Genomic DNA, 25,086 nt, shown 5'->3' on the forward strand with positions numbered 1-25,086 from the left:
TAGACGCGTGAGTTCAAAATATTTCCGACGGTCCCCAAAGCGCAAGTTATTTTTCCGAAACGGTAGCTAGCTTTAGTTAGCTTCCGGGCTAAGTTAGCTAGCATAATACTCGTAGCAATGATACTACCATGCTAGCAGACATCCCAACCTGCAAAAACAAATTTCGGGAGGTGGCTTCACCGCATAGACTTAAAGATCCTGTAAAGTAAATTCCATGATTTGCTTCTCAGTACATTATATACGTGTGAAATGAGTTCCTGAAAGCATGTGCAAAGCGCTAAAACTTTGTCGCACTGAAATGTGGAGTTAGACCGTAGAACAGTTTCTCTTCCGTTTTCAGATCAGGTTTCAATGGGTGGGGCCAAAAAGTTACCCATCTACGTCATTTCGACCCATCTACGTGAGATCACTGAATGGCTCCTCCTGCTGTACTGTTATTGTAGCCTACATCAGCTAGCTAGCCAGCTTCAGGATGTCTCCCTCCACCTGCAACTGCATCTTCCCTGGATGCAAAAACTTCAGATGCGCTGCAACGCTATTTAATTTCCCTATTGATGAGTAAAGGAAAAATAGGTGGATTGATTTTGTGAAGAGCCACGCTGATGGAAAGCTTCGGATAAACTCCAACAGCCGCCTCTGCAGTGACCATTTCACGGCGGGTAGGTTTAACATGGACCAGAGACAGACGTGGTTCGTGGACACACGGCTTCTCTTGCAGCGCTGAGCCGTACCAAGCATCGCCCTCCCGAGCATCGCCCTCCCGGCCGTTCCTCCTCCTCCGGTCGCACCTGGACCAACCACCGCCGCCAGCAGTTCATCACTCAGTTCTGTGTGTTATAATTATACTTGATAACTTTTCCAGAGGTATTTCTGCTGTGAGTTAGTGCAAACCGCTAACTTGATATTAGGCTACTCTATGTAGAATGATGGTATTTTGGTGATATGGTAGCTAATGTGCTAGAAGTGCCTAGTTGGAGAGCTCACTGTCTGCTGTCTCTTGTGTAAATTTTTACTGTTACAGCTCAGGGGAACATTTCATTTATATTCATCTGTATGCAGGGCCGGGGTGGGTAATCGGGAGAGTTCCCGGTGGGCCGCTTCACTTTTGGGCCAGTCGAGGATTTTTGTTGTTGTTGACATTTGTCACGTTAGTCTATCTTCTCTTAAAGTAGGCTACACACGTTCCGCATTCTGGCACTTCAGCCTCTGCATGGGTTGTACCATGTGAGGGAGTTCTCCCCTCCCAAATAGAGTTGGTTGGGTCCATAGCCCGACTTTTCCAAAAAGTTTTCTCAGATCGGCTACCGATAGCTGGGACGGGCAGCCCTACCGTAACGATATGCGTCAGGGAGGATGGATGGGAGCAGGGCCGTAATGATGGCATCACTAGACAAGGTTTTACCAATTGTTTATTTAACATAAAGCTCAGAGAAGACTGATGATTTTCTCATGATTTCAAAGCCTAATTTAACATGTCTGTTTTTTTTCCATTCGAATTTGGATGGGTAGTTAATAACACATTATTCTGTGGTGTGGTGAACTTAAAACTCGTTTTCAATTCCACTTTACAGGATCTTTAACAGATACAGCTAGATTTTTCTTCCAAGATGGCGTCCCCATTCATTTCTATGAAAAGTTCTCAGTGGCGCAGTGAGGCAAGCGACAGCGCGAAATGGACCACGACATCTTTCCAGACTGACTCGTCTGGTCTTGCGCAGAAGCTTGTTCCTAGCTCCGAAACTCGTTCGTGCTTGCAACTAGCTGTACACGTCATACTTTGCGACAACCAGTCGCAAGCTTGTGAGCTGGAGCTAAGGCATTGCAGAAAACTGTCAATGTGATACACGTCTGATCAAGAAGCAGATACATGTGAACTTCAATCTCAATACTCATACTTCAATACGAAAATCAATACTATTAGTACTGTAGTAGCCTATTATACGTGCAGGGCCTATACGTTGCTCTTTTTGCTTCGTGTTTTTAATTTGACTGCTTAAGTTTTGTGTCGGATTTAACAAACTGTAAACTTGAATATCTGGCTCCGTCGTTGTTCTAGCTCGGCAAAGCAAGCTAAACTAGAGAGGATACAATTTCTGGGGAAATTGTAGGGTGTGCTTGCTTGCGTCGGTTGCACAGGGGTCTGTATATTTTATATAAAAATGCATCGGGCCTACTTATTATTTATAAAGATTACATAGATTTAAAAGCATCTTTTTTTTGCTGCTCATTTACAACTCAAAATACGAGTGAAGTGTAGAATGAAATATGATGTCTTCTCATTTCCCCTGCAAGAGGCAGCTGACAGGCTGAATCAAAACGAATACATTTGGCAGACCGGTGTACAAATGGACCTAATCTCTATGACTTAAACGTCCTTTTAAGTTGTCCCTTCTCGTGATATTTTCAGGCATTTAGCCTACTCATATTGCATTCATTCATTAATAAAGAACCCCCTTTGAAGATTATTCTACGACTTTACCGGCAGAAGATAGAATCGCGATTCAAACAGTACCATCTGCTAACTGAAAATATGCCCCCAAAAACGTAAATAAGCTTGACATTTATTTAGTGGAAAATAGCTAATTCATAAAAAGCTCACTGGTAGCGATCATTGTCAGTAACAACTCAAAATGCGATATAGCCCTGTGTGGAGAAGCTGCCCCGGTAAATTCTACTACTACAGTACAGTACTAGACTACTGCTGTGTTCGTCTTGATAGCGATTGCGTTGGTTGAATTCGATTAAACGTTCCGTTGTACGGTTTAGGCTGAAATTAATTATTTTCATGAACAGATTGACAAAGTTTAGGCTGTGGCAATGAAGTTCAGGTTAGTAGTCAGACAGTTTCCCTACTGAAAGACTTTTGAGTAAGGGGAGTGCCGAACATGTTCTGTTGCCGTTTGACTTAAACAGCTGAGGAGTTGTTGTTAGCTACTCACACTAGTGTCTCGGGTACAGTAGGCTACAGCGTTGCAGTGAGCTACACTGGTTTGAAACCACAGGTAATGGTAATTTCACCAACAAATCGTTTACTAATGTCAGAATAAATCCTACAACGAAAATGTATATGTGAGGAATGTTTATTTTAACGATTGAAAACAGATACATCATAGACCACTGTAGTATGTGTTGCCCGGGCAACACAGGCTAATGTCATGATGCTAATATGTCAGTGAAATAGTAGACTACTGTTTCCGAAAGTAGATGTACTTCCTTAATAATATCAGCTTATATTGTACATTACACATCACAATTGTGTGTCATATCACAAAGTAAAATGAGTAAATATTTATCACCCTGGCCTCTTTGTTTGTGGCGTTTCTGCAGCTGCCTTGCAGTAAAGCTATAGTTAGCCTAGCTATCCCCCAAGTTAACAGATGCGAAACGAATGTTCTGCCAAAGGTAGTCACGCGTGTTTTCGTGACATTATTGCAGACCGGTGTAAAAATTGACCTAATCTCTATGATTTAAACGTCATTTTAAGTTTTTCTCTTCTCATGATATTTTCAGGTATTTAGCCTACTCATATTGCATTCATTCATGAATAAACAACCCCTTTGAAGATTATTCTACGACGTTACCCGGCAGTAGAAGATGGAATCGCAATTCAAACGGTACCATCTGCTAACTGAAAATATGCCCCCCAAAACGTAAATAAGCTTGACATTTATTTAGTGGAAAATTGCTCATTCATAAAAAGCTCACTGGTAGCGATCATTGTCAGTAACAACGCAAAATGCGATATAGCCCTGTGTTGAGAAGCTGCCCCGGTAAATTGTACTACTACGGTACAGTACTAGGCTACTGCTGTGTTCGTCTTGGTAGCGATTGCGTTGGTTGAATTGGATTTAACGTTCCGTTGTACGGTTTAGGCTGAAATTAATTATTTTCATGAACAGATTGACAACGTTTAGGCTGTGGCAATGAAGTTCAGGTTAGTAGTTAGATAGACTTTTGATTTAAGTAAGGGGAGTGCCGAACATTTTCTGTCGCCGTTTGACTTCCTAAACAGCTGTGTACTGTAGCTAGATGTTTTTGTAGTGTGTCTCGCGTAAGCTACAGCGTTGCAGTGAGCTACACTGGTTTGAAACCACAGGTAATGGTAATTTCACCAACAAATCGTTTTCTAATGTCAGAATAAATCCTACAACGAAAATGTATATGTGAGGAATGTTTATTTTAACGATTGAAAACGGATAACGCTACATCATAGACCACTGTAGTATGTGTTGCCCGGGAAACACAGGCTAATGTCATGATGCTAATACTTCAGTGAAATAGTAGACTACTGTTTCCGAAAGTAGATGTACTTCCTTAATAATATCAGCTTATATTGTACATTACACATCACAATTGTGTGTCATATCACAAAGTAAAATGAGTAAATAGTTATCACCCTGGCCTCTTTTCTTGTGGCGTTTCTGCAGCTGCCTTGCAGTAAAGCTATAGTTAGCCTAGCTATCCCCCAAGTTAACAGATGCTAAACGAATGTTCTGGCAAAGGTAGTCACGCGTGTTTTCGTGACGTTAGTGACGCAGTGACGTTAGTAACGTCAGTGACTGTGGCTAGCAAATTAGCCACCGTTAGCTTCACTTTTCGCCACAAAAACTTAATTTAAGCTTAAACCATGCAACGGAATGTAAATTCCAATAGAAGCAACTCAATCGCTACCAAGACGAAACTTTTGACACCTACGTTGTCTATGTAGGCCAAGTATTTACTGAGTTTTAGGGGGACAAAAAAATAAAAATAAAATAATAATAATAATAATATATATGTGAGAGAACAAAGGTTGTGCTCTCGCCGAAGGCTTGAGCACACCCAATAAAGCCTACATATGTTACTATTATAATGATGATGAGTGTTGCTTACTATTACTAGCTTATTGTTAATGCCGTCGTTGTGGTGTTAACTGACAAAGTTCTAAGAATATATTTACTCGTTATAACGACCATAACAACATTGTGGTTATCAGACATGATTTATACATATTCGTCTTTGCTCCAGAATAACATGTCAACAATCTATAATGACGCCGTAACATGCCACGATATTATAACTAATTATATCAGGCTATAATTACGTTTGTCATGCCATGAGCATAATGGCGTTCATTACAAAATGGTTAAATCTGCTTTAAAATAACAGAAATAAACTCTACAAACAACCATCACGTATGTGTGCAAACATTTGTAAAACTTGCTACAATAAAGGCAGGCAACTGTAGCTGATCAAATCATTTCTCCTTGTTCTCATTCAGCTCAGGTAAATCAGCGATTTGCTGATGTTCCCTTTTGTGCTCATCCCCTGTTCGTATCCGCGAGCACGTTTCCAGGCAACCTTTCTTGACGCAAGTAAATAAATGGGGTGCTAGTTTACCCATTTCGGATTGGTTTCAAACTTAGCAAATATCTGGAAAAAGTTAGTAGTATGAGCCAGGTTCGAGAATCGATCAAAAATTATTGGGGGATATGGTTTTAGATATGTTGACTGGAGTTAATATAATAATAATAACTAGAGAGGGTACAATTTCTGGGGAAATTGTAGGGTGTGCTTGCTTGCGTCGGTTGCACAGGGGTCCGTTTTTGGATGACATTTTTAGAACTGATATTTCTCTATATTTTATATAAAAATGCATACTTATTATTCATAAAGATTACATAGATTTAAAAGCATTTTTTTGCTGCTCATTTACAACTGAAAATACGAGTGAAGTGTAGAATGAAATAGATATCTTCTCATTTCCCCTGCAAGAGGCAGCCTCATCGTTGAATCAAAACGAATAAATTTGGCAGACCGGTGTAAAAATTGACCTAATCTCTATGACTTAAACATCCTTTAAAGTTTTTCCCTTCTCGTGATATTTTAAGGCATTTAGCCTACTCATATTGCATCCATTCATTAATAAAGAACCCCCTTTGAAGATTATTCTAAGACGTTACCGGCAGTAGAAGATGGAATCGCGATTCAAACAGTACCATCTGCTAACTGAAAATATGCCCCCAAAAACGTAAATAAGCTTGACATTTATTTAGTGGAAAATCGCTTTCATAAAAAGCTCACTGGTAGCGATCATTGTCAGTAACAACGCCAAGTGCGATATAGCCCTGTGTGGAGAAGCTGCCCCGGTAAATTGTACTACTACGGTACAGTAGTAGACTACTGCTGTGTTCGTCTTGGTAGCGATTGCGTTGGTTGAATTGGATTTAACGTTCCGTTGTACGGTTTAGGCTGAAATTAATTATTTTCATGAACAGATTGACAACGTTTAGGCTGTGGCAATGAAGTTCAGGTTAGTAGTTAGATATACTTTTTATTTAAGTAAGGGGAGTTCCTAAACAGCTGTGTACTGTAGATGTTTTTGTAGTGTGTCTTGCGTAAGCTACAGCGTTGCAGTGAGCTACACTGGTTTGAAACCACAGGTAATGGTAATTTCACCAACAAATCGTTTACTAATGTCAGAATAAATCCTACAACGAAAATGTATATGTGAGGAATGTTTATTTTAACGATTGAAAACAGATACATCATAGACCACTGTAGTATGTGTTGCCCGGGCAACACAGGCTAATGTCATGATGCTAATACTTCAGTGAAATAGTAGACTACTGTTTCCGAAAGTAGATGTACTTCCTTAATAATATCAGCTTATACTGTACATTACACGTCACAATTGTGTGTCATATCACAAAGTAAAATTAGTAAATAGTTATCACCCTGGCCTCTTTGCTTGTGGCGTTCCTGCAGCTGCCTTGCAGTAAAGCTATAGTTAGCCTAGCTATCCCCCAAGTTAACAGATGCGAAACGAATGTTCTGCCAAAGGTAGTCACGCGTGTTTTCGTGACGTTAGTGACGTAAGTAACGTCAGTGACTGTGGCTAGCAAATTAGCCACCGTTAGCTTCACTTTTCGCCACAAAAACTTAACTTCAGCCTAAACCATGCAACGGAACGTAAATTCCAATAGAAGCAACTCAATCGCTACGAAGACGAAACTTTTGACACCTACTTTGTCTATGTAGGCCAAATATTGACTGAGTTTTAGGGGGGCAAAAAGAATAATAATAATAATATATATGTGAGAGAACAAAGGTTGTGCTCTCGCCGAAGGCTTGAGCACACCCAATAATAATAATATATATGTGAGAGAACAAAGGTTGCGCCCTTGCCGAAGGCAAAGCACACCCAATAATATATATGTGAGAGAACAAAGATTGTGCCCTTGCCGAAGGCAAAGCACACCCAATAATAAATCAACAGTTCAAAACATCAGTTTTCCAACAAGTGCATAAACAACACATTTTCATATGTTTTTTCTTTCTTCCCATAGTCCATACTCTAATCAATGAGTATAGTCTGTCAGGAAGTGGGGTCTGACAACTAGTCGACCTGACCTGGTGACCGTGTCCTGGTTCTCTGCCGGGCCATCTGGCGGTATGGGTGGGTGTATTTTGTGTTGGAGTGAGCTTGGTGGGATTGTGTCTGAGGTGGTGACGATTTCGTCTTAGAACACCTCCTGACTCTAACTCCACCTCATATGATCTATGGGTCACCTGTTGGACCACTTTCGCTGGTCTCCAGCCCTTGTGTGTGTCACAGGGCTGTACTCTCACACTGTCCCCTCTTTCCAGTGTCCATGTGTTTTGCTGTGCGGTTGTAGTACTTTTCCTGTCTCGGTCTGCTGTATTTCAGTCCCTGTTCGTTGTGTGTTACCTCTTGCTTCAGCAGAGTGTCCTTTGTGGGAAGCAGGGTCCTGGTCCTCCTGCTTAGGAGTCTCTGTGCCGGGCTTGTGCTGAGGCCCTGGCTCGGCTTGTTGCGATGATCCAGCATGGCCAAGGATGGATCCTGTCTCGCTGTGGCAGCCTTCAGTATCAGGCGCTTGGCTGTCTTTACCGCTGACTCCGCCTTCCCATTACTCTGTGGGTATCCTGGCAACGATGTTCAAAACCCACTTCTGGCTGAAGTGCTGAAACTCTTGTGATGCATACTGGGGTCCGTTATCCGAGATAACAACCTTCAGATCACTAGCCCGATTCCCTAACCGCTCAGCCACCTGACTCCCGTCATGTGGGTGTAGTGTCTCTCGTTGTTGCTTTGGGTCCACTGACCTACATATGTCACATTTGGAGATGAAGGTCTTGATCTCCTCGTTTATTTACATGATGAAACTTGGTAAATCCTTTCTTATGTTGGGCCACCCTGACAGAATCCTGTTTGCCACACTCTGTAACTTTGTTTCATCTTTTGTTGCAGCCCTGATGGCACTCAGCCCCTCTGCTGAAATGGGTAGGTAGCTGACCATTTTCACAGTCTCTATATCTGTCTCACTCTCTCCCTTAGTGCTCTCTGGTAAGTATGCTCTACTCAGCGTGTCTGCAAGTAGCATATCCCTGCCTGGAACATAGTTCACACTAATATCATACTGCTGCAGCCTGAGTAGCATTCTCTGCAGTGTCTTAGATGCACTTAGTAATGGCTTGCTGTGTATAATCTCTAGAGGCTTGTGGTCACTTTGTACTGTGACCTCTCTACCATAAGTATACTGATGAAACTTCTCCATCCCAAACACTATGGCTAAGCATTCTGTCTCTATTTGGGCATACCCTTTTCAGTTGGTGTGAGTGTCCTACTACCAAATGCTACCGTTTTACCTTTCTGTGTCAGGGCGGCCCCCAGTCCTGTATCTGATGCGTCACACTGAAGTGTCAACTCCCCTTCCTTGTAGTACTGTAGGACTGGTGCTTTAGCGATTTTATCTTTCAGTCTTTGAAACGCCCCTTCTTGGATGTCTGTCCATTCCCACATGTTCTCCTTGCCGAGGTCATAGAACTTAGAAAGGTAGTTGACCATCCCAACTAGTCTCTGTAACCCTTTCACGTCAGTTGGCCTTGGCATCTCTCTGATTGCTCATACTTTCTCAGGGTCAATCCTCAGTCCCTTGGCTGTGAGTAGATGAACTATGTAGGGTACCTCTTTTTGTCTGAGCTTGAATTTGTCTGTGTTCAGTGGTGTGATTATCTCTCTTCTCTAGATCTTTGAGTTCCTCTTGTAGAGGTGTCATCATAGCTACAGGCACTCTGCACTTTGGCAGTTTCACTGGCGGTACTCTGGCATCTATCTCTATTCTATATTCACCCTCCATGCAGCCATCTCCGGTGAACACATCTTCAAACTCTTCATTTATATTGTCCATAATCATGTGTTTGCCACTTTCTCCCTTTGTCACTGGGCTTGGCTCTTTCTTCACTAAGCTGTCTATAGCCAGAATGTTCTCGTACTGTACTTTTATCAACTTCATTGCCTCGCATGCTTTTCTGCCCAGTAAAGGGATTCTGCTACTCTGGTCAACCACTTGAAACTCTAATCTGTACAGCTTGTAGTTTCTGGGGTTTCTGACCTTAACCTTACAGGTCTTGTATACATCAATAGCACTTTCTTAGTGTGTTCTAACTGTGTCTGGGTTTAGTAGATCGATGGGGATGATATTACAGGTGGCTCCACAGTCTATCTGGAAGTTAACTAACTTTTCCCCTATCTTCATTCCTGCAAAGAGCTGCTGGCCCTGACTATGGCTGTCTTTAACTTGGTTTACAGTTTCATCCTCTCTATTTACTTCAGTTATACAGTTGACATCCTCATAAGAGTCACTGTCACTAGTCTGCTCTGTACTGCATGCACTTTCTTAGTTTTCCTACTGGGCATTTTTCTTATTCCTCTTGTGTGTTCTACCACAAAACTTGCACAGTATCTCATTGTCTTTTTCTCTTTCTTCTGCCTGTTTTAGTGTACCTCTTCCACTGTCTGTCCTTGCAATGTTCTGCTATTCCCAAAATTGCAACTGCTAGCAAGAATTTTCAAGTCTGTTTTATAGCTGTCCACATTTTCATCCAATCCTTAGTTCCTCATGAAGAATCGGTACCTTTCCACAGTCTCGTTTACCTTTGGGTTGCAGTACTCGTCGAACTGCTTGATCATTGAACTCACTGTGATCCTCGCTGAAGGGCTAGCACTCGACAAAGTTGTCCAAAGTTCTCTGCCTTTTTCTCAGATGAGATAGTTGAATAGCTTGACTTTTGTGGTCTCTTCGGCCTCTGGCATGTTAAGGTCTATGTACAGTGTGAACTCCTCCTTTCAACTTTTGATGGAGTCCAAACCCAAAGTTCCCTGGGGTTTTAGCCCTTCCATCGCTATCAGCTAGCTAAAACTTTCACTATTCATAGTTAATTCTGACAATTGTCGACGTGCACAACGCTGTCACCATGTTTCATAATGTTCTGTCTATATCTGGACTATACATAATGGACGATTAAAGCAGTTTTGCTTACTTGAACTTTATTGCATGTGTGGAGTCATCATCTCTCAACTCTCTGTCTAGGTAACGTTATCTGAACTGGTCCGCATGCACAATGTAACCTCTAAATCAGTCCCCCGTACAACTGTACGTAATAAACAATCCTATTGTTACAGGGATGTTTAATATTGCATCTGTCTAATAATGTGTAAGACCATGTTTCTCAACTGTTGGGTCCCGACCCAAAAGTGGATTGCAAGCTGAGGCCTGTTCCCTAAAGGACGCTCAAAAAAGGTGGACTTAAAATCCCAAACCTGACTTGAATTAACCTAACAAGTCAGTCGGGGCTAAAGCGGTTCCATAAAGACCAATTCTAGTTCACTCAATCCGACTAATTCAAGTCAGATTCAAGAAGTCAAGATAATTGCACATGCACCCTATTCTTAAGCAGCCCAAAGGTAGAACATGGATCATATCATGCCACCACGGGCAAAACGCAATGTTCACGGCCACGTGACTTATTCCAGAAAGAATGTTCCCTTTAAGCCATTTACTATGACAGCTCCCTCATCCACCACTTCATCAAAATAACATTCCATGAATAACATGAACGATAGGCTACGTAGGTCGAGGTCCTTTTTTATAGACCTGTACTTCATTGATAAAAAAATCAGACACCCTCCGAACACATCGACATTGACGTTTTTGACATTGTTTTAAATAAATAACCTAATATTAATTAATACATTATCCAGTAGCCTAACTTTTTAAAGGGGTCATTGACTGATTTTATAGGGTATTTCACACTGTTTCTAAGGTCTCCGAATAGGGTATGTAACATTGGTTTGGCTGAAAATGGCCTGGGTGCTGTTCTATGCGCCCTGATGCAACCCTGTGAAATAGCCCCGGAATGAAACCAGAGATTTTCTCCCTTTTACATTTAGTCATTTAGCAGACGCTCTTATCCAGAGCGACTTACAGTAAGTACAGGGACATTCCCCCGAGGCAAGTAGGGTGAAGTGCCTTGCCCAAGGACACAACGTCAGTTGGCTTGACCAGGAATCGAACTGGCAACCTTCGGATTACTAGCCCGATTCCCTCACCGCTCAGCCACCTGACTCCCTTTTATGGCATGCTCATGAATATTTAGATGAGCTGTGCGCTGATTGGTTAGTTTATAACGAGTAAAGCTGCGGAGCAAAGACGCAATATAGCCAAACATGCATCGTGACAGGTTATTTATTTCAATGAAACACAGTCAGGAAAATGAAATAACGCCAGTAAACGAAATTGTCACACATTCTACCTATGCTAGATACAGGAGACGTTAGCATTGCTAATAACTTTTAGCGACAAAATCATACTTACAGCTTGCGGTTGTGATGAGCATACGATCGGAACAGCACCTCTTTTCAGCAATAGCTTCTTAGCAAATCCTGCTTTCAATTATCCAAGGTTTTCAAAACTGTCTTTGGTGAAATGGTTCGAGCAAATGAATAATTGAGTGTCGAACTTCACAGGGATCTTCTCATAGACAAACGTCAGCCATGCCCGTCGAGTGTTTGATTCCTTGGAAAGAGTATGAAAAGTGTCAGCATTGCCTGTACAGGAAAAACGCATATATTTTCATGCGGTTTGGCCTTTCATTTACACGAAAACTGAGGTTTTATCACGGAAAACGATCATTTCTAAAAACTCCGGCCAAAGTGGAGATTTCTGAAAACTCCGTTTTTGCGTGTGCACTAGGTTAAACTGAGTTTTAGGTTCTCGAACGCAACAGTATGCGACAAAAAATGCATCACGTCATGTGAGCGTCCTATGTTTACAGTTAGTTTGCTTGGATGCTGTTACGGTAGTGCTCATTTATGCGTCAATGCAAACCCTTTTGGCCTGTTTGTATTTACAAACACAACTGATGTGTTTGAGGTCTCGGACAGGTACTGTTCCAAGAACAATGCCAACATGTCCAAGTATTTAGTTTGGCATGATTCCCAATATACATTATCAAGGGCTTTATTTTGCCTTATAATCCAAGGCCTTGACTCGAAGCAGCAGCTCCACTTCGTACTGGGTCCAAACAAATGAACCTTGCGGCATATTTACTATTGAAAGGAAAAGGAAGTTGATCGTGTTATTCGTAGTTGTTGTTGATTTTGAGAATTCCAATTGGTTTGCATGGCTTTATCCTTCTCGTTACACTGCCGGCTACAGGTTTGGCATAGTTATGATAGCGCTCGGGGGCGTATTTATGAGGGTTCATGTAAACAGAAACATTTTTGAAAACGATCTTGTGTGTACAACGTTTTTGTTTTTAAACGGAGGGGCAGAAATATTTGTTTCTGTAAATACCCGGCTATGTGTAAATGTGGTCTGAGTTGAATGTAAGTCATGTGAACATTTTAAATGTACTTGATGTGTTTCAAAACTGTGTAAATTTGTCAAAACAAATCTTTATTTAATACAGAGAGATAACCATTGCCCTTAATCTTCACTACTGACCCGCATCCAAGGATGATCTGTCCAACACTCTTATTCTTACTCTTGAGAAACAAAAATCAAGTAAGGCTACTATTACATGTGGACCAGTGTGGCAAAGGACTCTATTTAACAGTTTCTGTGCACTCCACCAGTGATGGCCACATTAAGCAGAATGTGCTAAACACCAAAGCTGTGTTTGAGTGAAAGAAAGGTCTCATGGTGGGATGAAGATAAATTGCATTCTGAAGGAATTCCAGATAAACACTAAAGAGAGAGAGATTTAATTTACAATTTTAGTTGGAAGATGTTTATTTATTTTTGATAAAAATTGACTGTTGCTGGAATGTCTTTTTTGTGTCAGATACTTTACAGGTGAAGACACTGCCAAGCAGGCTAAGGCTTCCCTCACACAATAGATTGAGAAGATGGAGGAAACACTGCACAGGTCATCAACTGAAGAATCAGCATCAACAGAGCCATCAGAAAAGGTGCCTTGCATGGAAGCACATGGTCAAAGCACAAGCAAAAGCAGCTTGTTGAGTCACAACAATGTACGACAACAATCTGGAGGAGCACAAACAACATGTAGCTGGTACTGGGAGTACCAGGAGTGCAGCTGTTCACGAAAAGCAAACATATTTGAGAGGGTACAATTTCTGGGGAAATTGTGGGGCGTGCTTGCGTCGGATGCAGATTGGTCCGTTTTTTTGACTGATATTTATAATATTTTAAATAAGTTTGTATACTTATTGTTTATAAAGATGGCATAGATTTTTTTTAAAGCATACATTTGTTACCGCTCATTTACACTTACTACTATGATACTAAGAGTGAAGTGTAGAATGAAACAGTGTTCTGTTGTCATTTCCCCAGACCTTCTCCTTCAAAGCACTGGTAAACAGTGTCCTCTTTAGCCACCGTGAAATGTGCCTTCAGCTTAGTCAGTATGGGGAAAATGTGGTCACTTGTGGGAGACTTCTCACTGGATACACAGAGGGTTGAGGTGTACAACAACTTCATGATTTTAACAAAAAACCCTACTTTCTGGAAGTCGTAATCTGTGAGCCTTTCCAGTCTGGGAAAAAAAAGAAGATCCAGAATCATGTTGTGTTCTGGAAAATCTGAAATACAGATGCACATTTTCTGCTGAAGATGTTTTACATAACTACATAACTACTCTACTTACTGAGAAGTTGCTGCTTCTCCTGCTACCTGTGCTGACAAGTTTAGGGTATGGGCAAAGCAACCCACCTTTAAAAGCTTCAAATTCTTCAGTGCAACATCCATATTGCTGGCATTGTCTACTGTGGCAGCTACAACTTTCTCAGAAAATGTATAGTTAAACCATTGACGAGTAAATTCATCAGTAGGGTTCTTCAGTAGTACTACTAAATAATAATTTGACTCATAATAATCATCACAATAAGACAATCAACACTAACACATATTAAATATGCATAATGGTGAACAAGTCCAACAACTTTATGGCCAAGAAGACACACTTCTCCAAATGATTGTACATTTACAAATCTCCACTTTTAGGATAGAAAGTGTACAAACGAAGCCAACATTAGGGCATTAATTGAAAATCTGTCTCACCTGTCTTTGTATCGAGGATCCATTAAAGTAAGTGACAACCGCGTAGAGTGGATTGTCACTGTCAGTTTCGATGCTGCTGAACTATTTGTGAGTACTTGAGTGTACTTTTCTGATTCCGCTATCAGTACTATTCTCCTGGGAAAGCAGATGTTTTAAGACGGTGATGGCTGGGATAACATCGGCTGTAGAGGAGGTCGCTGAGGTGATGTTCCGGGTTAACTCCTCGAAGAGTTCCAGCACTATCACCGTCTTTTCTAATAATGCCCACTCGTTGGCTGAGAGCGTTGCAGGCAAGTTGTGATCAGCAGCATAGGTGCAGATGGCTCGCTTCTGTTGAAGAAGGCTTTTGATCATATCGAAGGAGCTGTTCCATCTTTTCTAACCATCTTGATGTAGATGATTTGTGGGCACTTACAGTTCAGTTTGAATGTCTTCCAAGCGAGACTGTGCGAGCTGTTAATATTTAAAATGCCTGACGATCTTCCTCATTTGCTATGGCATCACTAACTCTGCATTGTGAAATAAGCCCCTTGTGCACAACAAGCTGCAATGTGTGAGCAAAACAGCCCAAGTTAGGGACCGCCTTCTTCATATTACTTGCATTGTCTGCAGAATCACACATCAAAGGGATCTTCCTGTCATCTAGAATCCCTTTAATGGAGGCAGGAATTGAATTGCTGGTGTATGACCCCCTACACTTTTTGCTGTAAGTACCGCATTCTGTAGTGCGCATTCCGAGGTCACCCAGTGTACAGTGAGACTTATGAGAGACATTGGGCTCACATCCGAGGTTCAAATATCAGTTGTGAAGCTCATGTAGTTTTAACTGTGCCACTAACTGTGGTGACACATATAGTTCGGGTATAGAAGTTTCTGATATGTATTTTCTGGATGGCAGACTATACCTTGGCTCCAAGTGTTCCAACAGGCTTCGAAATCCGACATTTTCCAAGACAGATAGTGGTTGGTCATCGAGAATGATGAAATTGAGCAACTTTTCTGTCATCGCTTTAGCCTTCGTTATTTCTGATGAAAGTTTATCGCATATTTCTAATGCCTCAGTGACTGTCTGCTGCTGCTTGGAGTTGCTTTTTTGGCGGTTGGCTAGCATGTGAAAGAGCCTGGTGCTCTTTCACATGAAACTTTTGCAGGTGCTTGATGAAATGTGTGGTGTTGTACGATGCCAATGTAGTTCCACCCCTTGACACGCTGGCTTAACACAAATTGCAATTTGCCGTCTTGCTTGCCTGTGTTTTGAGACTAAAATATCTCCAAACTAAGGACATGTTAAAGATGCTGTAAAGTGGAATTGAAAATGAGTTTTAAGTTCATCACACCACAGAAGAATGTGTTGTTAACTACCCATCCAAATTCGAATGAAAAAAAACACTAACAAGTATGTTAGTCAGGCTTTGAAATCGTGAGAAAATCAGCAGTCTTCTCTGCTTGAGACTGGGGGGCGTGTCACCTGAAGGAGCTGAAGCTCCGCCCTATCGAATTTATTGAATTTAGCAACAACAGCAACACTAGCTAAATCAATTGCAGATATCAGAAAAGACCTACCTGCAGTCTCTGAGTGTTTTTTATGTGTTAATTACTTTGTCTTTGCATCGTATCATCTGAGTAACAGAATGCAACTGTCTGTGATCTGACGTAGATAGGTCGCTGTGTGGTATATAGGTTGGGTTTTTGCTTTACGGTATTTTTAAGTTAGCCAATTGCTAACATTAGTAACGTAGCTCACTCAGACCGTGCAACATCCGATCCAACAGGTCCCGTTTTTGCGTGTTAAAGGTCCCATGACATGCTGTTTTTGGATGCTTTTATATAGGCCTTAGTTGTCCCCTATTACTGTTTCTGAAGTCTCTTTCCCGAAATTCAGCCTTGGTGCAGAATTACAGCCACTACGAGCAGTCCCACGATGAGTTTTCCTTAGGACATGCCATTTCTGTGTCTGTAGCTTTAAATGAAATGAGGAGGAGAGAAGCGGGGCCAACTGCCATGCTTCCGTCGTATCCAAGCAGGGACGGACTGGGAGTAAAATAGGCCCTGGACTTTTATCCAGACTGGCCCACCAGAACCGGCCCCCGTATACACCACCACAGCTGCCAATGCATCCACATTCTGTGTTTGATGTAATGCAAGTTAGGGAGTTTCACAGTTTCACAACATTTTTGGGGTTTTATTTGAGCCCCAAATAGTTTGAGCTTTAAGTAAAATAAACATAGCCGTTTTTCATTTGGTAAGACCTTGTCTAGTGAAGATTATGTCTTTTTGTCACTTATTTTTCAGCCCCTTACGTTTCTTAGCCTGGTTTTCGATCGTTCGATAGTCTCTACTAGCTAGCTTTCGATCTCAGTGTCACTGTCGTGTGTAAGCGAGACAAAGGGGGCAGGGTAAGGGCTGCACATTCATTTGGAATACACCAACCGGCCTTGGGGAAAGGGGGGCCGGCCAACGGTGTCGCTCAATCTTCTGCCGACATTTTATTAGTAGTTAAAAAAAGCCTGAAACACTGCTTTTACGACCGTAGTCCATTTTCAATATCCTTGAAAAACCTTCTTTGAATTTACGTGGAAGTACACAGAGCAGCGCGCAGCAAATTTTGGGGCGTGACAAAAGTACAGACCAGAGCCAAAAAAGGTGGACCGGTGTCTTTTTCAAAACCGACCGTTTTACAGCTAAATTTTTTAATTGTCAGATTTGCATAGGAAAGAGGTGTCAATGGACTTAAGGCCGAATTATACTTCTCCGAGTCCGTTACGGACAGATGGACGGACGCAGTCGGACGGATTGGTTGAATTTATAGTACTCCGAAGGCTGTGGGTGTTGAAAACACTTCACTGCCAGAAGAGTAGGTGGCGCTGCACTGCGATGCCAGCTAGGTTATCGAAAAGTCGGAGCAAATTTACAAATTAGCCGTTTCATCAATAAAATAAGCACATTTTCAGCAACTACACTGCCCATTTCTCGTCACATTTTAATTCAGATGCTGATTTACATGTACTGTTTACCTGAAATAGGAATTGTAAATTTACAGCAATGGCGGTCAAAGGATTCTGTTCCGTCTTGTTGGTCACGGCAACCCCGCCCCTGACGCAAGCGGTTCTTAATACGGGCCAATCACAGCCAAGGGGTATCCGTAAAATGACGGATAGTCAGGAAAATCGGGAGGTGCACGTAGAGCTCTCCGAGGGGCTCGGAGAGGGAGTTCCTCGTCGGAGAGGGCGTTCCCTGTGTCCGTCTCCGTAAAACGGAGAAGTATAAATAGGCCTTTAGAGGTTCACTGTATGTCTATTTTACCCACTGAACTGTCGTTATTCAACTGTGACAAGGTAAATTCGGTTTTGCAATCAATGACCCCTTTTATTTATTGTAGTTGGGTTAGGTGACTTCACTTATTGTAAATTTGTATTTACTTATATTCATATATTTAAGTATACTTTAAACTTGTAATATATTGTTTAATTAAAAGACAACAAAAAAAATCTATAAAAAAGCCATTCTTGAATTTCATCCACTGCGTTTTGTGGTTCTTTATTGTCAGGACACGGTCCAACTATGGCCTATTGTAAATATGTTCTCAAATATTCTCAAATTTCTTCTGAAATTCGTCATTGGGTGTGCTTTGCCTTCGGCAAGGGCACAACCTTTGTTCTCTCACATATATATTATTGGGTGTGCTTTGCCTTCGGCAAGGGCACAACCTTGGTTCTCTCACATATATATTTATTATTGTTTATTTTCGCCCCCCTAAGGATCAGTCAATATTTGTACTACATAGACAACGCCTGTGTCAAAATGTTTGTCTTGGTCTCGATTGCGTATCTTGTATTTTCATTTACGTTCCGTTGCACAGTTTAGGAGGTTACAACGTTTTTGTGGCAAAAAAGTGCCTTTAGTCGACGAAGGGTACTCAGTGCTATCTACGTCACCACGTCAGCACACGTTAGCAACGACACATTGGATTGATGTGCTGTTGCACAGCGAGTATCGTATCGTGCCGTGGTGTACTACTACCAAAGAACTTATATTGACTCTTTGCTACTACTAGAAGCATCATACATGTACATTTAAGCAAATCAAGATTTGCATGTACAGTAAGTAATGTCACATTAAAGAATGTATGTAAAGTTTAAACTCAAGCTTGTGTGGTGCGTCGCTGGCTTCAGTGCCACAGCCTAAACTTTATGTCAAAACAAACATTCTCATTTCCGGCGCTTTCAAACAATCCCCTCACTCGGTGAAGTTTGGCTAGCCACCGCAACTAGCTTGCTCGTAGCAAACTTCTTTTGAATTAGCCATTTCTCCCTAAATAGATGTAAAGCTTATTTACGTTGTTGGGGGCATATTTTCAGTTTGCAGATGGTACTGTTTGAATCGCGATTCCATCTGAGATACTGCCGGTGAAAACGTTGTTACAGTAGCTTGTTTCAAAGGGGGTTCGCTTGTTTCAAATGGGGTTCTTGATTAGGCTAAATGCTTGAAAATATCACTAGATGGGGGAAAACCTTAAGGGGACGGACCCACCTGCAACCGACGCAAGCGAGCACACCCTACAATTTCCACAGAAATTGTACCCTCTCTAGTTTCTTTATTTATTGTTTATTTTCGTATTGGTAGCGATTGCGTTGGTTGTATTTTTATTTACGTTCCGTTGCATGGTTTAAGTACAAATTGCGTTTTTGTGGTGAAAAGTGAAGCTAACGGTGGCTAATTTGCTAGCCACAGTCACTGACGTTACTAACGTCATCACGTCACGAAAACGCGTGACTACCTGTAGCAGAACATTCGTTTTGCATCTGTTAACTTGGGGGATAGCTAGGCTAACTATAGCTTTACTGCAAGGCAGCTGCAGAAACGCCACAAGCAAAGAGGCCAGGGTGATAACTATGTACTCATTTTAATTTGTGATGTGAAACACAATTGTGAAATGTAATGTACAATATTAGCTGATATTATTAACAATTATCTGTGCCCTGGGCATCAAGGCTTAAGCCCCCCCACCCCCTTGTGTTTGATGTGATGCTAGTTACGGATGTCAAAAAGTAATGCGAGAAAAAAGTAGAGCGAATTTTTGGGGCCTTTATTTGCGCGCAAAATAGTTTTTTGAGCTTTATGTAAAATAAACATTTTACAAACCGTTTTTCAATTAGTAAAATCTTGTCAAACAGTAGGTAAGAAAGTAACAGCTAGCTGGCGTCAGTTACTTGTAAAATGCATAGATAATGTTTAACAGTAAAATCTCAATCTAGCTTGCACCTAACTAAGTTAAAACATTTGAGTGTGCTAACATTAGCAATAACGTCAGCAAGTTTGAGGTGTATGCATAGGCTAACCATTAAATTAGCAGCACATTTCCCGTATTTAACAATGATTAAACATGGACTTACCTGAAAGTGATGCACGGGCACCATCTCGCAGTCTCTTTCTTTCTTTTTTCCTTCCCCTGACTCCTGTTATCGTTTTAAGCCCATTTTAGAAAAGTTGTCCTAGCCTACTGTCAAAGTTCGTCAGCCCACTGAGGGAAGGGCACCCACAGCGAGCTTGGGAAGTTGAGTGTGTAGCCTATTTGTTGTTTTGGGGGGGGGGGGGGGGGGGGTTTTCAGTTGGCTATTTTTTGGTGCCCCCTCGGGAGTTGGTGCCCTACGCACAGCGCGTAGTGAGCGTTATGGGAGCGGCGGCACTGGCTACTAGACAACACAAACACTGTTTTTGACGTGATTTAACATAACGAGTTGTAATAAAGTACTCACATTAAGGAAAGTTAGGACTGCATTCATAAAGTGATATAACATTTTAGTTGACATTGTCCAGGGCCCCTTAGATATCATGTGCCCCTGGGCAAGTGCCCAGTTGCCCTAATGGTTAATCCGGCCCTGCCCCTTACTTAAATCAAAAGTCTATCTAACTACTAACCTGAACTTCATTGCCACAGCCTAAACTTTGTCAATCTATTCATGAAAATAATTAATTTCAGCCTAAACCGTACAACGGAACGTTAAATCCAATTCAACCAACGCAATCGCTACCAAGACGAACACAGCAGTAGTCTACTGTACTGTAGTAGTACAATTTACCGGGGCAGCTTCTCCACACAGGGCTAAATCGCACTTTGCGTTGTTACTGACAATGATCGCTACCAGTGAGCTTTTTATGAAAGCGATTTTCTACTAAATAAATGTTAAGCTTATTTACGTTTTTGGGGGCATATTTTCAGTTTGCAGATGGTACTGTTTGAATCGCGATTCCATCTTCTACTGCCAGTAACGTCGTAGAATAATCTTCAAAGGGGGTTCTTTATTCATGAATGAATTTACATTTAGTCATTTTTTTGAATGCAATATGAGTAGGCGAAATGCCTTAAAATATCACGAGAAGGTAAAAACTTAAAAGGACCTTTAATTCATAGAGATTAGGTAAATTTTTACACCGGTCTGCCAAATTTATTCGTTTTGATTCAACGATGAGGCTGCCTCTTGTAGGGGAAATGAGACGACATCTATTTCATTCTACACTTCACTCATATTTTCAGTTGTAAATGAGCAGCAAAAAAAATCCTTTTAAATCTATGGAATCTTTATAAATAATAAGTATGCATTTTTATATAAAATATACAGAAATATCAGTTGTAAAAATGTCATTCAAAAACGGACCCCTGTGCAACCGACGCAAGCAAGCACACCCTACAATTTCCCCAGAAATTGTACCTTCTCTAGTTTTATTTATTACTGTAACATTAGGACTCAGTGTGGATTTCATAAGCAGTAGCGCATTATGTGTGCAGACGAGATTTGCATTTGATAAATCAATTTGGCGGCCCATCAACAACAACTAGAAGGACAGATAATAGACATTTGTTATAACAGAAGCAAACTCGGCCCCTATTTCATTCAGCTATCTTTCTAGCGCAGTTCCCAGCCTAGCTGTAATGTTTCGTATGTAGGCTGTGTTTGTCTGTACAAAGTGCAATATCCCATCCCCCTCCTAATATCCCCCCACCAAGTAGTGAATCGACAGATTTGGTCAAGTACTAGGGATGGGGGTAAAAATCGATACAGTGATGTATCGCAATACTATTTTTGGCAATTCAAACATCGATTCTCAAATCCCAAAACTTTTTGAAGTTATTTTAAGCCATGAAAAGTAAAAAAGGTTACTTTTATTTGAATAAAAAAAAACAATTCTGTTATTGCGATAATCCTACAGATGGCGCACTGCTGTTTTTGAGAGAACAAACGTAGCAATATTAGTTACTATTCTTCTGTTGCGTTAGCATGGCAGATGCAAACGATATTCGAGTTGCGCCACAACATTTCAAATCTAAAGTATGGACTCAATTTGGATTCAACAATATTGCAGGGAAAAAAGAACTTGACATCTCACGTGTGTGCAAGTTATGTATAACAAAAATCAGGTACTCGGGCAATACCACCAATTTAAGGACTCATCTCACACGACACCATCCGAAGCTAGATGATGACCTGCAGAAGTGAAAGGCACCCAACGAACGATTGAGGACAATCTTAATGTAATTAAACTTCCACACAATTCGGACCGCGCCAAAAGAATTACAAAAGCCGTTTCATACTTTATATGCGAAGACCTGCGCCTTTACAGTGTCGTTGAAAACGAGGGCTTTCGCTACATGCTACACACTTTGGAGCCCACACATGTCATCCCTTCCCATCGATTTTTCACTGAAACTTCTGTGTCAAAACTGTACAATGATGTAAAGTTGGAAATCCAAGAATCACTTTGTACAGCTGAGAGGGTTGCACTTACGTGCGATGCCTGGACTTCTAGAGCCACGCAGTCCGATATAACAAAAACATCCCACCACATTACAGAGGAATGGCACCTGGCGTCACACATTCTACAAACAACAGATGTACTCAAGAAAGCTGCAAGGGAATGGAAAATTAATAGTTAAGACCCAGCTATCGTTACCAACAACGCGTCTAACATGATTGTTGCTGCACAGTTGGCCAACTTTAAACATAGGTGTTACGCACACACACTCAACTTGGCCTCTCAACGTGCGCTGAAACTGCCCACTGTGGCGAGGCTATTAGGAAAAGTGAGGCACATACTCGGATTCTTCCATCGACGTACGATTGGAAGCTACACCCTGGAACAAAAACAAAAGCTGCTGGAGCTGCCCGCTCACAAACTGATATCGGACATTACGATATGGTTGAAAGATTTCTAGAACAACAGCCAGCTGTCACTGCCGCTCTACTGTCTCCAGAAGTCTGAAAAAATGAGAAGGATATCTGCACTTTGACCGAGTTTGACATCTCAAATGCAGAGGAGTTTATTCAGGCCCTAAAGCCAATGAAAGTGGCTATGTGCATTATGTCGGAGGAGAGCGACCCTATACTGTCAGTTATTGCGCCCTTACAAGCAAAGTTGTTGCACAACACAAACGAGACTCTTGGAGATAAACCAATTGCTAAATACATAAAAATAGCACTCAAGGAAGACATTCAGAAGAGATATGCCAGTGTTGTGGAGAAAAACACGCTTTACATGGCCACAGCACTGGATCCAAGATTTAAGCCCTGCCCTTCCTATCTGAGGAGGAGAAACAATAAGCACACAGCAGAATGGTTGCTGAAGCTGCAGGGACAGATGACCGAGTCCAGGATATTGAAGTAAATTACTCAAATTTGTAGTTGATATTCTTGTCACCAAGTATTTCCTTCCTCCCAGTGCAAAGAAGTAAAGCATGACAGGCAGTTCTTGTGTCTCTGTGTGTGTATGTTTGTGTTAGAGCCTATAAATGCACATTGTTCTTTTTTTTCCTTTATGAATGATGGCAACACACAAGGCTGCAATCAATTCATCATTGAGGTGCACTGCACAAATCTATAGAAACATTATGCTGCTGCATGTTCCCATAGTATTTGAAGGCTTTGTCAACACAGGGTCAGAGAGACTGGGGCAGAGATGCAGCCTCAAGCTACTGCTGGCATTTCCTTCTTGGCATATGTGATGGGGAATGCTTTCCCTTTGAAAATTATTACAGAATGTTGCAAGCATGTTGCCATTTGAAAGGCCAACAGATTGAATTAGGCATTTTAGATCAGGAATCATAGAAGGTTTTTCCTCTGTGGATAAGCAGAACATTGTCATACAATGTATTGGCATACTGTCAATGTGTGTTAAAAGCACGTTGACACATTTTGGGAATATTTCCATGATGAACGCGCATAACTCACAAAGTGGGCTCTATTGACAGTATCAGCATACTCAAATAATTGTGCATTGAAACAAATGCATACAGAATAATTGATAGCCCATTTGTTTTCAAACGTGTCTTGGACCATACACATTTTAGGGACAAACTTTAAACACCATTTTTAGTTCAAACTAATTTAATTAAAATTCTACTAATTGCATTTAGAATTTCGTGGAGTATCTATCAGCATACGCCTAGTCCTGCCACTCGTGGAAAACGTGACACCTGGCAGAAAAGAGTGAGAGCTCCCCCAGCAGTTGCTAGACAGAAACGCAATTCGACCATTTCAAAGAGATAACAGAGGGGGAACTACCTACTAAAGATACAAAATAGATGTTCTTCTGTCTGTTACAAATTTCGAATGAAAGTTTAAGAAAACGGATCCAAATTGAACGTCTTTACCCATTATTGGGCCTGCAGTCCAATGACGACAAATGTATTACGTGCACATTCGATGGAAAACATGCGCACCCACACATACAGACACACACACAAACACCTCATTATATGAATATTATTGTGCTTTTTTTCTTCAAAAGTAAATAGGTTGTTTCACAATACAAGCTACAAAGGACACATAATAAACCAGATACGGTGAGAAAATGGAATGCGCAGTAATCAGTTGCTAATAAACACCAAAGCACGTAGGCTAACGAGTGTTAAAAATAATTTGTATAGAGGACGGTTTTAAAATGTAACGGATCCGTGTGAAAAGACGCGGAGTGGAAACTAATTAACGACCAGTCGCTTGTTTTGGGGTAAAATGCAGCTTATACTAGGCCTAAGCCTTGGACATTATTGTATACCGTTACGCCCTCGAACTTGAATGTGCCATGGTTTGACTCAGAAGGCCATTCATTGAAGCGAGGATCTGTGTGAAAGAAAACTGTGCGTGAACAGAAAACGAATTCGCACTGTTCTCTCTCTATTCCAATCCTTCATCCCCTCACCTACCCCTCCCGTTCCATTCCAGAGCATCTCTCTTCTTTTACCATAACGGCGCTTCTGACAGAATTAAAAGGAAATGCACACAGCAGAACACCTTGAAAGGCATTTCATATCCAGCCTATAAGTAGGCGATTTGTGTTTCGATACACTGAATTTAGATTTAAAGCAGAATACTAACACCACACAAGACCACGTTGATTCACAAGATACAGGTCCACTATGGAATGTATGAGAAAGCAAAACCGTAAACGAGCTTTAAAAGGCTATATTTTGATAAAATGACATTTTACTTTGCTGAGCATGCAGCATTCCCGCACTAAGCATGCTTCCATAGCCTTCATCTTTCAACTAACGTCTATGATTACAGTAACATGGATGAAGATCATGCAGATGGATAAAATGACTGGCTTACCGAAATCTGATTCTCCCCTATGCTCGGGTTGCTGTCCAAGGTGTTTTAGTTTAGCTGAAAACTTCTGCTGGAGCATGTATCCAGTGATCCTGCTTTTGGTCAAACGTAGATATTGA

The 25,086-nt window shown here is 41.3% G+C and overlaps 1 protein-coding gene across 1 annotated transcript in view; it reads right to left on the minus strand.

The window, feature by feature from the left end:
- Positions 1-25,023, minus strand: part of brinp1 (bone morphogenetic protein/retinoic acid inducible neural-specific 1) — a 267,761-nt gene extending 242,738 nt beyond the window's left edge. The window contains exon 1 of the mRNA XM_067258344.1: positions 24,971-25,023. The gene's annotated coding sequence lies outside the window, so the exon portion shown is untranslated. The remainder of the gene's footprint in view (positions 1-24,970) is intronic.
- Positions 25,024-25,086: the final 63 nt, after the last annotated feature.

Source organism: Osmerus mordax, chromosome 20, assembly GCF_038355195.1.
Source record: "Osmerus mordax isolate fOsmMor3 chromosome 20, fOsmMor3.pri, whole genome shotgun sequence".
NCBI classification, from domain to species: Eukaryota; Metazoa; Chordata; class Actinopteri; order Osmeriformes; family Osmeridae; genus Osmerus; species Osmerus mordax.